The 16,740-nt window shown below is 44.0% G+C and overlaps 1 long non-coding RNA gene across 1 annotated transcript in view; it reads left to right on the forward strand.

Moving 5' to 3' along the window:
- LOC138674059 (uncharacterized) overlaps positions 1 to 11,953 on the forward strand; it is a 32,978-nt gene extending 21,025 nt beyond the window's left edge. The window contains exons 2-3 of the long non-coding RNA XR_011320461.1: positions 4,895 to 5,158; positions 11,089 to 11,953. This is a non-coding gene — a long non-coding RNA (uncharacterized lncRNA). The remainder of the gene's footprint in view (positions 1 to 4,894; positions 5,159 to 11,088) is intronic.
- Positions 11,954 to 16,740: the final 4,787 nt, after the last annotated feature.

The raw sequence follows: 16,740 nt of genomic DNA on the forward strand, positions 1-16,740 counted from the left end.
CGCATCAGCTGATGCTGATGCTCTGCACAGGAGATCTTCGTGGGACACTCGTTTTCATTGGATATCTGCGGATCAGGAAGTATAGTGTTTGTTTATTATTTTAATATTTTTTACAGATGACACTGGCTTCGGGGATGAAAGTGACAAGTGATGGTGAGTATGTACTCTTTAACTGTATGTCTATATGTTGTATGTATATACTGTATGTATGTACTGTATGTGGCATGTTGTATGTAATATGTTGTATGTAGTATGTTGCATGCATGTAGTATGTTGCTTGCATGTAGTATGTTGCATGTATGTAGTATGTTGCATGTATGTAGTATGTTGCTTGTATGTAGTATGTTACATGTATGTTGCTTGTATGTTGCATGTATGTATTATGTTGCTTGTATGTAGTGTGTTGCTTGTACATGGCATGTTGCATGTACGTAGTATGTTGCATGTACGTAGTATGTTGCATGCATGTAGTATGTTGCATGTACGTAGTATGTTGCATATATGTTGTATGTATGTTGTATGGCACAAGGTGCATGTTGTATGGTGCATGTTGTATGTAAGGCTACTTTCACACTAGCGTTTTTTGCCAGACGTCGCAATGCGTCATTTATGGCAAAAAAACGCATCCTGAAAAGTTGTTTGCAGGATGCATTTTTGTCCCATAGATTAATATTTGCGATGCTTTGCCACACGTTGCAACCGTCTGTGGCGGACCGCCGGGAGCAAAAAACGTTAAATGTAACGTTTTTTGCTCCTGACGGACCGCTTTTTCCGACCGCGCATGCGCGGCCAGAACTCCGCCCCCACCTCCCCGCACCTCACAATGGGGCAGCGGATGCGCCGGAGAAATGCATCCGCTGCACCCGTTGTGCAGTGCGTCAAACGCTAGCGTCTGAATCTCTGTCCAACGCATTGCGACGGGGAGATTCCGACGCTAGTGTGAAAGTAGCCTCACATGGTGCATGTTGCATGTCACATGGTGCATGTTGTATGGTGCATGTTGCATGTCACATGGTGCATGTTGCATGTCACATGGTGCATGTTGTATGTCGCATGTTTGTTGCATGGTACATGTTGTATGGTGCATGTTGTATGTCGCATGGTGCATATATGTCACATGTTGTATGTCGCATGGTGCATGTTGTTTGTCGCATGCATGGTGCATGTTGTATGTCGCATGGTGCATGTACTGTATTGTGTGTAATGTATTTTGTATGTACTGCACATGTGTATATGTGTATTTGTTTTGTTTTTTTACATTCAACACATTAGCCGGATGATGGGACTACTACTGTCCCATCATTGGCTAAAGTGTCACTCACTGTCACTGTAGCAGGCATAGCCCGATGGGACTTGTAGTCCCATCGGACGATGCCTGCACACAGAGACACACACAATAATGACCCCACCGCACAGCCCCGCAGACCCCCCAGCGCCGGCCGCAGACCCACCGCGCAGACCCCGCACCGCACGTAGATTCTGGCACCGGCCGCACATTCCAGCAGACCAGACCACCCCCAGCACAGCCCCGCAGTCTGACCCCAGCACCGCCCACAGCCCAGTCACTCTTGATGAGTGACCGCTGTCTATGGAGGCTGGGTCACGCCTGCTGCTGATGTCACGTCAATTTCCAGAGTCTGGAAATTGACGTGACGTTGGTGGAAATTAGCGGTGGCTGCAGCCTGGGGGTCACGTGACCCTGACTCAGCCGCCGGCATAGCGCCGCTCACAGGCGAGAACGGCAACAGAAGGTATTTGCAAAAATTCATTAGGGGCCCCGAGGAGATACATTGGGGGGTTAATTGAAAGTAGTGGACAACCCCTTTAATCCCTTAAAAACATCAGTTTCTTTTTCAAATATTTGAAAATGGGCTGTTTGCCGACTTTGATGCCAATTATGGTGACCAGAACCCATTTGGGCCAGGCTGGAGGGACCTGGGTTTGACGCAGGACATCACTATCTGTGTATTTTAAGTGTGAGATCAGTGGCTCAAAATCATTTAACCCCTTAAAAACACCAGTTACTTACACTATGTTCCAAATTATTATGCAGATGACATTTTTCTCGGATTTTCCTAAATGGTCGGTTCAAATGACAGTCAGTCTAATAAGTCATCACCAGTTAGAGTATACATCGAATTTTATTGAAGAAACCTCCCAATGATAATAGTATAATCTCCAAAATGAATAAAAACTCAAAATGCACTGTTCCAAATTATTAGGCACAGTAGAATTTCTAAACATTTGATATGTTTTAAAGAACTGAAAATGCTCATTTGTGGAATTTGCAGCATTAGGAGGTCACATTCACTGAACAAAAAAGCTATTTAACTCCAAAACATCCTAACAGGCCAAGTTACATTACATAGGAACCCTTCTTTGATATCACCTTCACAATTCTTGCATTCTTGAGTTTTTGGAGAGTTTCTGCTTGTACGTCTTTGCATGAAGTCAGAATAGCTTCCCAGAGCTGCTGTTTTGATGTGAACTGCCTCCCACCCTCATAGATCTTGTGCTGGATGATACTCCAAAGGTTTTCTATAGGGTTGAGGTGAGGGGAAGATGGTGGCCACACCATGAGTTTATCTCCTTTTATGCCCATAGCAGCCAATGACTCAGAGGTTTTATTTGCAGCATGAGATGGGGCATTGTCATGCAGGAAGATGATTTTGCTCCTGAAGGCACGTTTCTGCTTTTAGACCATTGAAGAAAGTTGTCAGTCAGAAACGCTGTTTACTTTACAGAGGTTATTTTCACATCTTCAGGAACCTTAAAGGGCCTCACCAGCTGTTTCCCCATGATTCTGGCCCAAAACATGATTTCGCCACTTCCTTGCTGACGTCGCAGCTTTGTTGCGACATGGTGGCCATCCGCCAACCATCCACTACTCCATCCATCTGGACCATCCAGGGTTGCTCGACACTCATCAGTAAACAAGACTGTTTGAAAATTAGTCTTCATGTATGTCTGGGCCCACTGCAACCGTTTCTGCTCATGAACACTTTATGGGTGGCCGAATAGTAGGTTTATGCACCGCAGCAAGCCTTTGAAGAATCATACACCTTGAGGTTTGAGGGAATCCAGAGGTACCAGCAGCTTCAAATAACTATTTGCTGCTTTGTAATGGTATTTTGGCAGCTGCTCTCTTAATCCAATGAATTTGTCTGTCAGAAACCTTCCTCATTATGCCTTAATCTGCATGAACTCTGTCTGTGCTCTTTTTCAGTCACAAATCTCTTCACAGTATGATAATCACAAAGTTTTTGTGAAGTACCGTATATACTCGAGTATAAGCCGATCCGAGTATAAGCCGACCCCCCTAATTTTACCACAAAAAACTGGGAAAACTTAATGACTCGAGCATAAGCCTAGGGTGGAAAATGCAGCAGCTACTGGTAAATTTCAAAAAAAGAAATGGATACCAATAAAAGTAAAATTAATTGAGACATCAGTAGTTTAAGTGTTTTTGAATATCCATATTGAATCAGGAGCCCCATATAATGCTCCATATAGTTTATGATGGGCTCCATAAGATGCTCCATATTAAAATATGTGGATTATGGCCCCATAAGATGCTCCATACAAATAATTGCCCCATATAATGCTGCACAAATGCTGATTATGGCCCCATAAGATGCTCTATACAGACATTTGCCCCGTATAATGCTCCACAAATGTGGATTACGGCCCCATAAGATGCTCCATACAGATATTTGACCCCAGATGTTGCACATGGCCACATATAATGCTGTACATGGCCCCATACAGATATTTGCCCCCATATCATGCTGCACATGGCCACATAAGATGCCCCATACAGATATTTGCCCCCATATAATGCTGCACATGGCCACATAAGATGCCCCATACAGATATTTGCCCCCATATAATGCTGCACATGGCCACATAAGATGCTCCATACAGATATTTGCCCCATATGCTGTTGCTGCGATTAAAAAAATAAAAAAAATCATATACTCACCTCTCCGGCCCCTGGCACTTGCTATAGTCACCTGTTCCTCGTTCCACCGCTGACCGCCGCTGTCTTCCCCATCGTCTGCACCGACATTCAGGAAGAGGGCGGCGCGCACTTATCGCGTCACCGCGCCCTCTGACCTGAGCATCACTGCGGAAGACACAGTGGCGCCGACGGTGGAACGAGGAGCAGGTGAATATCGCGCACTGCCCCCGTCATACTAACCTGTTGCTAGCGCCGTCGCTACACGTCTGTTCTCCGGCCGCAGCGCATTTTCTCCCTGTAGTGAGCGGTCACCGTTACTGCTCATTACAGTAATGAACAGCAGGCTAAACATGATACAGCAGGCTAAATCCAATTTTGAAATTGGAGCATATCGTCTAGTTTATACAGGCATCACCCACACAAAAAAAAAATTGTTCTGTTACCAACGTAGTACAGTAGGGGAGATCTCAATTTAAAATTGTTTGTAATATCAACTGTATGTTAAACAGGCCTCATCCACAGCCCTCCTGCCCAAAAAAAAAAATTGTCATAGAGTAGGAGTGATCTAATTTTAAAATTGTTTGGAGCATATCTTCTTGGTCATACAGGCCTCATCCACACTCAAACAATTTTTCTGTGACTAACGCAATTCAGCATGCCATATTTTACCTTGTCATTTGCTGCCCCTGAAATTCAGCTGTTTGCAGAGGCTTAAAATCTTTTTATGCTAATACTGTGCTACCGCACTATCTGAGCAACATCACTGGGAAAAAGGGAAGTTGTGGTGGAAGGGGGATTAGGCTTGGTGTTCAAGATGTACGTGGTTTAGGTAGTAAAGTTTGTTAAAGCACTAGTGAACCAACGTCATGTCCTATACAAAGACAACTGACATTCTGTTACTGAACGGGCTACTCCACTACCTTTTTTTGGCAGACGCACAGCGGTACACCTTGTTGATGAGACCCACAAAGAGTGTGTGCTCAAGTGGATGGCAAGCGCAGCTTCAAGTGGCCTCTCCTCTTCCTCCACCTCAACATCATACCCAGTAGAGTTCACAGACGTGGCACCCACGTGAGCTGTTCACACATTTTATGTCATGGGCATCAGAAGTGTACTCAAGCTTCAGAGTCGAGAGGAGGAAATCTTCACCTAACACTAGGACTACTGGACTCTTGACCCCGACTAGAACTACTGCAAGTAAGTAGTCAAAATGACTATACCAGTAGGCCTAGTGTTAAGCCATCTGGGGCAGGACAAAGTTGGGTCCGAGCAGCATCCTGATCGTCACCAGGTGTTAACCCGGGGGGGTGGTGGTCCCAATGAGACTCCGATATCTGAGGCTCACGCAAACTGTGCTGTCAGGAAGAAGAGGGGGTGACTAATGGCGAGGAATGTGAAAACAGGATGATGGTGAGGTGGTAGATCCCACTTGGCTTTAACACATAGCGGAGGCACACAGCTGAGTAGGTCATCAGAGGAGGAGGAAGATGAGGTTACATTGCACCCTACGTCCCAGACACCTAGTGATGCAGTCACGACGAGCAATGCATCCTCAGCCACAACCGTAGCTGTGACCAGCAGCATTCATGGGTCTGCAGCTCGTAGGGATGGCAAAGGTTGCCTAGCCTGGGCTTTTATTGACACAGCAAATGATGAGCCAACTGGCCAAATCTGCCAACTTTGCAAAAAAAAAAAAGGAGTAGGGAAAAAAAAGTTCAATTATTTTGTCTACTACATGTATGAGTCTACACACATGTGCAATCAATATGCGTTACACAGGGAATCCCACTGCGCTAAAATGTATATTTGAAAAACCATCAGCCGCCCCATCAATTGTATCTGCTGCTTCTCCCTCCTCCTCTGTTACCTGCCGCCAGCTGTAACGGAAGTGGACATGCCTGCTATTTTTGACCGCCGATCTTTGAGAACAAGCACACCACAACTTTCTCAATCCATCGTAACCTCTCCCTCAAGGTCCAGCAGTTTGTCCAGTTGACTACTCCGCCCTCTTGGCACTGCAGCCAGCCCACGGTCCCATAGTTATGGTCATGTAAATGATTGTTTCCTCCTACACATGACAAACCGAAGAGGTTGGCACTCGGCTTGAATTATGGAAAAAATAGTGATGGCTCAAGGTGTACAGCTATAGTGGATCCTACATGGAGTATTGGATCCTATAGCCACTGTGTAGAAAGGATACCTGTGTATGGTATGTATCAAGAATCCTGTGGCCGTATGGCCTAGGAGTGAGAGCAGATCTAGCTGCTAATGTAGTATAGTATAGAACTGGAATCCACCGGGTATCTAGTAGATGGCCAGTGGGGATGTGAATCCTCCTCAAACGGGGTGTCCGCCGTGTGCTGGAGTGACTATAGGATTCAATACTCAATGTAGGATCCACTACAGCTGTACAACTTCATCCATCATGATTTTCTTTCCATAGCAATGGTTACACTGATGAAGGTCGCCATATGACCGAAATGTCTGAAGTAGATGTACTATATCCTGGACTGCATTAAAAAAAATTTCATAATATCAAGCTGAATGCCAAGTTTTATTAACTATGCTATCTGGTTTGGGACCCTACTTAATCACCTGTATGGTTGTGCCACGGTTTACGATTGTCAAAGCTAAGAGATTGAACTTCACCATCTTCAATCTGTTGGTCACGGAAATGCTGCTTTTCCGCCTGGTAGATACAGATGGTTTCGAAAAGCTATGTCCATCACAGTTGCCCAGTCGCCATTACTTTTCTAAGAAAGCTGAGCCTGCGCAACACCAGCTTGTCGCAGACATCGCCCGTTCCTTGACTAAATCTATGTCTGCCAGGGTGCATTTGACCACAGCCACTTGGATGAGTAAGCATGGCCAAGAGCATTGTATCTCACTGCCTGGTCACTGGGTGGCTGTAGGGGCGGACGCTGCTCCACAAGTCTTGGAATCCCCAAGGCTTGCAGGACAAATCTTTATATTTCATACTTCCTCCACTGCTTCTGCCTCTTCCACCTCCTCTAGGGCCTCCACCTGTCTGCCACCAGTGCGAATCTGGTGACAGCCCTGCGCCGAGACAAACTCACACGTGCCTTGCATGGCTAATGTCCTCAACCTGGTGGGGCAGTGTTCTCTCTGCCACTATCTTGGCCTAGGTGAGCTGCTGCCGAAAGCTTGGAAGCTGTGTGCTCACTTCCACCGTTCGCACCCCTCAGGTCAACAACTTAAACCAATGCCAGTTAACAGGTTGATATGCGGTGTGCCATTACGTTGGAATTCCACTCTTCACATGTTGCAGCAACTGTGGCAGCAGCAACAAGCCCTTGCGCAGTATGTCATGTCGTATAGCCTGGGCCAATGCAGTACGGATGTGGCAAATATATATTTTTTATGAAGTGGGCACAGATTAAGGACCTCTGCACCTTTCTGCACAGTTTCAAAATGGATGCTAAGATGGTGGCTGACTTGCTGTGGTTCCCAAACACTTCCAGTTTTCAATAATATCACTCTCGGTTTATAGTGGAATTTTTACGGATTATTTTGTTGCAACGTTGAGATTCTATTACCACAACGCTCACATTCAGTGAGCTTTTTAAAATGTGCCTTTCACAAATATTAGTAAAGTCAGACTGCATGTTGAGGGCCTCGTTTTTATACACCGTTGGTAAGGGTATTAAATGTGTGCCAATACTTTTGTCAATAAAGCGTATATCGGTTTGGAAATATATTATAGCAATATTCTGCAGAAGTCAGTTTAACCAACATTAAATTAGCAACATAAATTACTAAAAATTTAAGAAGGTATGAAGGTATATGTAAATAATATTAAGGGATTGAGCATATGAACATATAACGCTTAAAAATGCTTTTATTTAACCATTTATAAAAAATAACCCCAAAAGAAAGCCCAAGTGCACAAAAATTGTGATGAACTAACTAATAATACAGACCATATATGTCATGTTTGACTGCTCAGATGTATCCTCTATTTCATACAGTCAAACACATTCCAAAAGAGAGCCACTATGTTGTCTCCTCTTCAACGCAGGCCAGGGATACAAGGCCTGCGGAGAGGCAGGGTGACAGAACGGGCTAGATAATCTCTATTGGAAAAAGATATAACCACACATGGCCTAGGAAGCCCTATATGTCCACTGTCATCCCTTCCTGCCTGCAGAGGTTGGCGCCCCCACCCCACGATGGCTGTCCCTCGCTCACCCTGCAAGCCCTGTACTGATATATATGCAGGGAGACTAGACCGTACAATGAACAACTAGGCTAGAGGTGGAAACGGGAAGCTGGGTTACACATGGTAAACAAAGATAGAAGTTACTTATGCTGATGTAGATGGGTATCAGATGCTTCTATGCCTCTGCCTCGACACATTTCTCTTTCGGTGGTTCATTAGAAGGCTAGTATGTTCATGAGAGATATTGATGCTCATAAGTTGATTTAGAAGCCATGGACCTCTATATATTTATTACGCACAGTCATGGCTGAAAGTGTTGGCGCCCTTAAAATTGTTCCAGAAAATAAAGTATTTCTCACAATATTATTTTAATTAACCTGAGTGATCTGGGGTCGGTTGAGGGCTTATTTTTTGCGTGCCGAGATGACGTTTTTAATGATAGCATTTTGGTGCAGATACGTTCTTTTGATCGCCCGTTATTGCATTTTAATGCAATGTCGCGGCGACCTAAAAAACGTAATTCTGGCGTTTCGAATTTTTTTCTCGCTACGCCGTTTAGCGATCAGGTTAATGCTTTTTTTTAATTCATAGATCGGGCGATTCTGAGCGCGGCGATACCAAATATGTGTAGATTTGATTTTTTTTTAATTGATTTATTTTGATTGGGGCGAATGGGGGGTGATTTAAACTTTTATATTTTTTTTATTTTTTTCACATTTTTTTTAACTTCTTTTTTACTTTTGCCATGCTTCAATAGCCTCCATGGGAGGCTAGAAGCCGGCACAACGCGATCGGCTCTGCTACATAGCAGCGATCTGCTGATCGCTGCTATGTAGCAGAAATGGAGGTGTGCTGTGAGCGCCAACCACAGGGTGGCGCTCACAGCCACCGGTCATCAGTAACCATAGAGGTCTCAAGGACCTCTATGGTTACAATGGAGACGCATCGCCGACCCCCAATCATGTGACGGGGGTCGGCGATGACGTCATTTCCGGCCGCCCGGCTGGATGCGGTAGTTAAATGCCACTGTCTGCGATTGACAGCGGCATTTAACTAGTTAATAGGTGCGGGCAGATCGCGATTCTGCCCGCACCTATTGCGGGCACATGTGACATGTCCCGCCTTTGATGCGGGCTCACCGCGGAGCGCTGCATCAAAGCAGGGGATCTGACCTTGGACGTACTATCCCGTCCAAGGTCAGATAGGGGTTATGCATGTTTTATTATACATATGTTTATTTCCTTTGTGTGTATTGTAACAACACAAAGAAACAGAAAAACTGAAAAAAAGGCAAATTGGACATAATTACCCAATTGTTGTTATAATAATAATCTTTATATAGCGCCCACATATTCCGCAGCGCTTTACAGTTTAAGGGCTCCTACTCACTTGCACAAGACTCGGATGAGTTTCGCACGGCAATACCCCAGCACTGCACCTGACACAGAGGAGCGGAGCGTGCAGCTGCATGTATTCCTATGCGGCCAAACGCTCCGATCTGAGTGCCGGCAGCAGCACCGGGGTTTTTATCATGCGAGACTCATTCAAGTTGCTTGCAAGTGAGTAGGAGCCCTAACAGTTTCAAACACAACAGTCATAAGTAACAACGTTAACAATACAATAATTAACGCAAAATAAGATGACCCTGCTCGTGAGAGCTTACAATCTACAATGAGGTGGGGGAGATACAAAGAACAGGTGTGTATTTACAGTGATGTATTTACAATGATGGTCCAGCCATCTTCAGGGGGTAGGGGATAGATGGAGATAGTGAATGGGCTGCACACCCAAACATAAAATGACTTTGATTAGTGAACGTGGTAGGCCGCTCTGAACAAATAAGTTTTCAGGGAGCGCCTAAAACTATGCAAATTGTGGATGGTCCTAATATCTTGGGGTAGAGCATTCCAGAGAATTGGTGCAGCACGGGAGAAGTCTTGGAGTCGGGAGTGGGAGGTACGGATTAGTGCAGAGGTTAGACGAAAGTCATTTGCAGAGCGTAGCGGTCGTTTAGGCCGATAGACCGAAATGAGGGAGGGGATGTATGGGGATGCCGCACTGTAGAGAGCTTTGTGGTTGAGAACAAGTACTTTGAATTGGATTCTATAGTGAATGGGCAGCCAGTGTAATGGCTGTGATGCTATATTGGATTTTTTTGTACTGACGAGCCTTTATTCAGGGCTCCTCTTTGACAACTCTTGATTTACTTCAACTTAGTTATGCTGTGGGACTGACTAATACCGTTCATTATTATTTTGTTGGTGGTGACCATGTCTATCAGCATATATGGGGTGTTTACTGTGACCATTGGACTTAACTTAATGTACTATATGATGTGGTAATGCCATGAACTAGCAACTATTCCCACCAGTAGGCTAGTCTAGCGCTCATATTTGTTGCGCGTGTCTTTATTATATGTTGCTGGATTGGTTGGGCCTAATATCTCACAGATGATCGTTAGCCAAAAGATTTCCTTTAAACAGTGCTTATTCATTATTCTTTTCATTTCTCCTACCAAGGTAGTTATGTCCCCAAGTTGGTTTCCATATTGTGACCTTTTTGTGGCTGTGTAAACTAGCCTTGTAACCTTAGAATTTGGGAACATAATACATTTGATCCTGACAAACAACATTTTGGCAGCTGCCAGTTGGATACAATCATTGGGCTACATCCTGCAATTTACTTGTGTCAGCTGCCCCAAAATAGGATGCCCCTTATTTGCCAAAGCAGGAAATTACTACCAGAAAATCTTCTCCACAGATCTGCTTGGCAGCATGTAATACCGTATTTTGGTGAGTCGTGTAAGCCAGGGCTGACTGGATAGTAAATGATAACTCTGAATTGTTCCCTCTAACCTTCTATTTTTAATAGACATTGTCTGGATTTAGCTGAGAATTCGGAGGCTGCAGATTGCAGTCTGTAACATTTGTTTATTTTTGTTTAACAGGTTGCTTCAAGATAAGTTGAAAGCTTCACAGAAATCACCCACACCTGTACCATCTTCCCCAGTACCTCCCAGCCAAGACATGGCCTCTCCAAAGGACTCGGGGAATGCTACCATTCCAACACAGGTCTTAACCACACCACCATCGGAGGGGCAGCAATTAACCCGGCCCATTCGGCAAACCACACGAGGAAGGTGGACCCGGCATGAGCAAGAACAAAGTTTGCTGCCACAAGAAATTGACAAAGTCCTCAAAATCCTTAATACATTAATTTCAGAGGACGATGTGGATAAATTTGCCCAGTCCTTAGTACCCCAAATGCAAAAAGTCCCCCCCCATCATCAGGCACGGATGAGGTCTGCGATCATCACACTCCTGTATGCCTGCCAAGAACAGCATGACCCTACCCACCTGTTTGGAATGATTGAGGACTGGCAGATCACAGAGCGTGGGGCTACACAGCCCCAACCTGCTGTAGCGTTTCCTCAGCAGGCATACAGGTATCCCTATCCTCAACCCCCACCACATCCCCAACAGCATTCTGCTCCTCAATATACCTGTAATCCCTACCATTATCCCTCCAGCTGTCCCAATGCTGAGCCACAACAATTAAGACCACAAACCTATTCTTGGCCATCTGTACCAAGAGGCCAAACTCAGTCTCAAATAATCCCTTCAAACGTGGCAACACATCCATCGTACCAGGATAGAAAGATCTTCCATGCCTCCAACCCCCAAGGATTTATTGGACGGGAAATATAATTTGTAAATCCCAGTTTACCCCACCCATTTTTCTATGTGTTTGGTTTCATTTGTTGTGTTGTTTGAAGTTGTAGTTTATTTGACACAAAAAATGTGTTAAACCAAGGTGCATGTTGTCTTTTTACAATTAGTTCATTAACATTTTATTTAACAATATTCAGCCCTTAGGCCGAGGTCACACTAGCGTAGAATACAGACGAGTGCAATGCGAAAAAACATTGTATAGCACTTGGACCAGTGTTAATTTATGGGGCTGATCACATGTGCGATTATTTTCTCATGCCGAATCGGCAAATGAAAATTTGTGGGTCGTCAGCCTAAAACATGTATGTGACTGGGGCGCTGGTGATTTGCACTTGCTACCCTCAAATGTATGCTTACACCTTATGTGGGATAATCGGCAAACACAAGTGCATAGTTCCATGAGGCACCGGCGTATTTTAAAAGCTAACAAGTCAACAAACTGAACATGCAATAATAAACATTGCAGATTTTTTGATACTTTATTTTTAACCCCTTAATGACAGCCAATACATCTTTTAACTGACCTAAGATATAAGAGAATAGTCTCCCCACACAGGTGACAATCCAGCAGCTGTACACTATAGCTGACAACTTGCTGTATCAGCCAAGATCAGTGTTTGCACCGTCCAACTCTCTTTAACCCCTTAGATGCTGCTGTCAATAGTGACTACATCATTATATATGGTTAACAGTGTGGGGGCTTCCTCTTTATCCCAATTGGTGACCTCAGATCATGATTGTGTGGTCCTGATGTTTGCGATGGTAATTCATGACCAAATAGCGGCCTTACAGTCTGTTGGCTGTTGTAACCTGTTCAGAAGTTACCGACATTTAGGTGGTAAAAATACAGATTGTCATTTCTGTCATACCACTTTGCATTAATTCCTGTAAAGCACCTGAAGGGTTAATAAACTACCTGACAGCAGTTTTCAATAGTTTAAAGTGACACTGGTCAGATTTAAAAAATTTGGCTCCGTCACTAAGGGGTTAATTTAAAAAAGCGTAGCACACTGTAATGAAGTATTCATGGTTATTTTGGGAAAACAAAAAGCTTAAAATGGCTACCTTTCATCCCCCCCCCCCCTAAAAAAAAAAAAAAACATAACCAACTGCATGGGTCCACCTTATATTGTGTCCCTAACTACCTCAAAAATACATTTTAAAACCTTTCTCTGTTGGGAAAGTGATTCCAACTAGGCTAGCCTACACTAAAATGATCAACTCTAGTCCATTTGCCATGGTACGAAACCCTCCACCGAAACGAAATAGCAAAAAAAAGCCCCTGACTCGAAGATCAAAGGTGTCTGGTTGCGTAGTACGGTATATGTCCTGTGGTAACAACACGGTGGAAATTCTCATACCCTCCACATCATCCAAAGATGCCTCTTCAATCACGCAAAAATTATGAAGGATGATAGAAGTCTTTATGGCTACCTGAACATTGGCCAGATGTATTTGTATTGTGCACTGGAAAATGCAAGATTTGGAGAACAAAATTTCAAAGGCACATTCAACATATTGACGGGCTCTTCCTAGTCGATAATTAAATATAAACCTGCGGGTGTCCAAACCTCAGTCGTGGAGAAAGTCGAAGCACATGGCTTGAGAGCCCCAAATCCTTATCAGCAACCAGAAGTAAGGGTGCAAGTGGCTCAGAGGCTTCTGTAAGCACACAAGGTTGTGGAAGGGAAAGATCCTTGTCCCAAAGCCCCTGTTCAAATCTGTAAAAGCAAAAGATACTAGTATCTAAAGCTTTCCCTGATGCCCCAATATCAACATTTACAAAACGGTAGTTACTGTCAGCAAAAGCCAGCAAAACCGCTAAAACTTTTTGTACTTGAAGGACCGGCAGCCAGAGATAGACAGCGTAACACGAATGTGACCATCCAGGGCTCTGACAGTTTGGAAACTTGGGGTACCAGGTTCGCACCAAGTTATGCCAATCTCTATGTGGGCAAATGGGAGCATGACACCATCTATGGTGGCGCCTCCTGGGGTGCGAGCCTGTTACTCTGGCATAGGTTCATAGATGATATTGTTTTTATTTGGTCTGGTGGTCCCGACTCTCTGTCTGATTTTATTAGTAATTTAAATGAAAATTCATATTTTTTAAAATTCACGAGAACCACCAGCACAGTATCTATTAATTTTTTGGACCTTAATATTTTTTTTGACGAGGGCAGAATTCACACTAGAACATTTCACAAACCTTGGACGGGAACAATTATATTGCTCTAGATAGTTGCCATCTCCCCAACTGGCTACTTAACGTTCCCAAAAGCCAGCTGATTCGGGCACACAGAAACTGCTCCCAAGCACAGGACTTTACCCGGGAAGCGGAAATTCTTACAAATAAATTTGTCCATAAGGGTTACTCATATAGTGCTCTGTCCTTGGCCAAAAATCAAGTTGAAGAGCTACCCAGATCATGCCTTCTCCAAACTAAAGAAAGAATCAACAAACAGTTATCGTTGGAAATAGTCCCCATTATTACCAGATATAACGCCAACACCCACCTTTTTAGAAAGATTGTGAACAGACATTGGGATATTTTAAGAGAAGATAAAGTCATTGGCGAAAAACTTCCCGAACGTCCACTATTCATCTACAAAAAGGCTCGTAATTTGGGAAATAAAATAGCCCCTACAGTTCCACGCTGTTTGTTTTCAACAAAACATTCGTTTTTGCATAAACATCCAGGCTTTTATCCTTGTCTAAAATGCAAAACATGCAAAATATTAAAAACTAATAAACAACTTTCGCTTCTAAAGGGGACTACTGACTGGAGAATTGAGGACTTTATATCCTGTGACACTAAAGGGGTCATCTATTCAATCAGATGCCCCTGTGACAAAATTTATATAGGAAGAACTAAGTGGACCCTTCAAATTAGGATTAATGAACATATTAGGAATATCAATAAAAAATTTGAAGGCCACCCGCTTTCTAAACATTTCCTGACCCATCATGAGGGGTTAATTCATGGCACCATTATTACTGGCCTTAAAGTGGTACAGAAATGTTGGAGAGGAGGTGATTTTATCCAACAAATGTCCAGGGAAGAGACCAAAATGATCTTTGAATTTGATACTTTAATTCCGAGAGGTCTAAATAGTGAAATTGAATTATTTGCCTTCAATACTTAATATGGTCATGTGACCGCTGCGGGCTATATAGGTATACATTACCTAGAGAGGACCATCCCTGATGAAGGAACACGTTTGTCTCCGAAACGCGTAGGATTTGGTCCATTACGCTTTCCTTAGCCTGTCATGTGAGCAATCACATGACCGTGACGTCACGTAAGGTCCTGCAACAGCAGAGTACCTAGCGGCTCATCCCAGCAGCGCTGACACACTCCACAGAAGAAACGAGCGCAGGATCTTCTGCCGCCGGCTGGGGCAGTGCCTGCAGCCCGCAATCCTGAGGGCAACACGTGGCATTCACTGGATTTTACCCCTCTTTGGCAACGCAAGTGGACTTAACTACGGAAGTTTCCACTTCACAGTGGTAGCCTTACCAGGTATATTTCATTCACTAACGCCTTTTTAATATATAATTTTAAAATTTCTCACGGTGGTTGTACTATCTCCAGTTAGCTGCAACTCCCATTTGTTATCTGAACTTTTACTTTTTTTTTTTTTTTTTTTTTTGAGCTGCCATCAGTTTTGGTCCTCACAAGGGGTTAAATCTGGACTCCAGCGCAGATAGCTCTTCTTTTTTACTATATTAATTAACTTTGTTACGGACGGGTGGTACTGTAACATTTTCTGCTGCAGGATTCAGAGCGGTGTTAGCGCTACTGGCATCTTTTATATTCAGTTTGGAAACTTGTCTGCTTCCATGATGCCCTGGGCTATTCTCACAGTCATGTGTGGTTCACTTGGCTCTTGAGATTGTCCCAAATAATATCACAATCATAAATAGACAATATACTTACCTTACACTACAAACCTGTCCAAAGGTTTAACCCCTTAATCCCATATGACGTACTGTCCCGTCGAGGTGCCCTGGGACTTAATTCCCAGTGACGGGATAGTACATCATATGCGATCGGCCGCGCTCACGGGGGGAGCGCGGCCGGGTGTCAGCTGACTATCGCAGCTGACATCCGGCACTATGTGCCAGGAGCGGTCACGGACCGCCCCCGGCACATTAACCCCCGGCACACCGCGATCAAACATGATCGCGATGTGCCGGCAGTACAGGGAAGCATCGCGCAGGGAGGGGGCTCCCTGCGTGCTTCCCTGAGACGATCGGTACACGGTGATGTACTCACCATGTACCGAGCGTCTTCTCCCTGCAGTCCCCGGATCCAAAATGGCCGCGGGGCTGCATCCGGGTCCTGCAGGGAGCACTTCCGGGTCGCCTGCAGGCACTTAGTAACGCTGCAGCGATGAATGAGATCGCCGATCTTACAGAGTGCTGTAAGATCGGCGATCTGTGATGTCCCCCCCTGGGACAAAGTAAAAATAAAAAAAAAATTTCCACATGTGTAAAAAAAAAAAAATACTAAATAAATTAAAAAATATATATTATTCCCATAAATACATTTCTTTATAAAAAAAAAAAAAACAATAAATGTACACATATTTAAATCCTACAAGCGAACCACGGAGTATAAAGACACCCAGAAGTACAAAATATATAACAGCTTTATTAAATACAATAATTATACAAGATGACAGACTCAACAAAAAGCGTACACATATAGTTCATGTACGGCGGACAAAGACCACTGTGTAACACCTAAGGTACAGACCATGCCTCAGCCGATAGCTACCAGGGATATGTCAGTCCTATAGTTGACTCAATTATCTCTCCTTAAGGTGCATAGTGCAACCTCCATATACCCGGTACAGCCATAC

Source organism: Ranitomeya imitator, chromosome 1, assembly GCF_032444005.1.
Source record: "Ranitomeya imitator isolate aRanImi1 chromosome 1, aRanImi1.pri, whole genome shotgun sequence".
Lineage (NCBI taxonomy): Eukaryota > Metazoa > Chordata > Amphibia > Anura > Dendrobatidae > Ranitomeya > Ranitomeya imitator.